The sequence below is a fragment of the Vigna radiata genome, chromosome 10 (genome assembly GCF_000741045.1).
Source record: "Vigna radiata var. radiata cultivar VC1973A chromosome 10, Vradiata_ver6, whole genome shotgun sequence".
NCBI classification, from domain to species: domain Eukaryota; kingdom Viridiplantae; phylum Streptophyta; class Magnoliopsida; order Fabales; family Fabaceae; genus Vigna; species Vigna radiata.
The window spans coordinates 6,583,498-6,586,102 of NC_028360.1; positions in this window are offsets into that span (position 1 = coordinate 6,583,498).

Genomic DNA, 2,605 nt, shown 5'->3' on the forward strand with positions numbered 1-2,605 from the left:
ATATTTGACGCCTGCACATATGGATTAAAACCATCGGAGCATAAACCAAGTCGAACATTGCGTGGCTCAATGGCAAAATCAGGATGTACTCTATCAAAGTGCTTCCACGCCTCTCCATCGCATGGATGACGCAAAACCCCATTTGATGACCTNTTGTGGTGGTGCCATGTCATTTTTGCTGTTGTTTCTTTTGAGGCATACATTCTTTGGAGTCTTGGAATTATTGGCAAATAGAACATGGATTTAACAGGTACTTGTTTTTTAGAACTTGCTCCTGTCTTGTGTTGTTGATACCTTGGCTTCCTAAAAATTTGCATTCAAGCAATGCTCCATCATTCTTTCCATAATCATTATCATAGAATAGCATGCAACCATCCACGCAACAATCAATCCTCTGCGACTGTAATCCCAGCTTTGACACTATCTTTTTTGCATCGTAGAAGGTAAACCAGATTTGATGGGTGTTGCATCCAGAACCATATTTGCAATGAAATCTAAGCATTGGTTAGGAATATTCCAATTCGACTTGCAAGCTAAAAGCCTCACACACATTGATAATGTGGAATCTGATGCTCCTTCATACAAAGGCGTATTTGCCTCCAACAAAAGGTTATAAAACCTTTGAGTTTCTTCATTTGGAGCCTCTTCCATGTTAGAAGAATTTGATGCTTGGAAGGGTTGTCTATGCATAAGAGCATCATGCACCATGTCTTCCATCGTCATAACTTGTTCATTTGGTTCACCTTCTGTCTTCATACCCCTCGAAGTGACATCATTAACTAAATCAGTCTCTGGCATGGTTTCCCCATGATCCTCCCAAATGAAATAATTAGGCTTGAAACCGTTTTTGTAGAGGTGAACCTTGACAACTCTTTCGTTAAGAATCTTTGTACAATCGCATTTTAAACATGGACATCAAAGCCCCCCATCTCTTCAATAATGTTCTTGTTCACAAGCTTTAATTATGAACTCTTCAACACCCAATACGAATGACTCCTTCAAAGCACCTCTTCCTCTATAACACCTATCGTACATCCATGAACGATTTGGTGGAGCGTCATCCATGTTCTGTATACATACCAATTAATGACAAATTAGCCAGTGTTTCATACAAGGCTAAATTTATTATGTGTTGCAACTTTTCCTTCAGGGAAAAGTAATAAGAAAGTACAACACTAAACAATGGATAATTGAATTTCCATCACTTACTCATGAAGCATTAATTATGGTGAGGTTCTGCCTAAGGAAGCACCTAATTATGCTACATAATAGTGAAAGGAAGATGGGTTTTTCATGAACAGAAAAGAAAGACAAAGTTGGAACATGGTGGGAATGTTGGAGCGTCATGTCCAGAATTAGGTACAATGATTGAAAGGAATGAAAGTTTTTGGCTGTAGACAGTCATTATATGGAGAAAAGGAGAGTCAAGTTTGGCCTTAGGAAGTAATGAGTAAGGATTCCAAAGCAACCAGTGCATTAGAAATCCATAAATTAAAATGCATTAGAAAGTGAATTAAGAAGGGTGTTTCTTTGTAATGGCGTGGCAGATGATTCATCGAGAATCCATAAATTAATAAATTACACCTAATGAGTTTTCAAATGGTACACCTAATGTGAAAAAAAAACATTTTACAAAAAGAAAATAAGTGATGTAGAAGTGGGTCATGTTGGTTGGTTCTTCATTTAAATGAAAGACAGTGCATGGGCCGTAGGCCTTAGGCCTTACACAGTCCAATTCNAATCACTTTTTGAGTTTATATATTTGAATATTTCTTCTNCCCNCCTTTACCATTTCTTTCTTTTTTTTCTTCAATAAACTTCAATTCTATAAAATAAAATAATACAAAATAAAGTCTATACTCATTTATTTCCATTAATATGAATAATATGACTCAGTTTGATTGGTATGCGACCATTCTTGCGTGAACATGTTATGGAAGAGCTTAAATCAATCAAAATAATTTAGAATATAGTTTTGAGCTAACAAAGAAACAAACACAAATGGAAAAACTCTGTATAGATCAATCATTATCATCTTAAACATTTTTTCTGCCAAACCATTAGGTTTTAAGTTTGATGGCAAATACAGCAAAAGATATGCAAAATATGACAGAAATGACTATAATATTTCTGTATAATGTGACCACCAAAGACCAACGAATAGTAGCAATCAATGTCAAAAAGAGGACAGCAAATTGTCCAAGTAATCACTTCCTAGATCCTGAAATACAAAAACACCTAGTTCATTTTCTACCATGCATTCCAACCTTTTTCTTGCAGGTTCTTTATTTAACCAGTGAAAAAATTGTTTAACTTGTGCTGTTTCAGATTCAGAGCGTGAAGGAACTCCATGTACTTCTAGAGCATACATGGATCTACTTCTTCTAGATCCTACCAGGTCACATATCTTTTCAAAGTTTTAATGCTAAGTTGTAATATATACTTGTGTAAATGTTGTGGAAACCTCTACCCAAACTCTGCCTATGATTCATGTTGTAGGGTAATACATGTTCTAATTTATGTTTCAGATGGGCAAGTATCAAACTGGGTGTGAAAATGTTATGTTGCTTCAACCTATCAGTTTCATCGTTTTAGATCTTTTGCC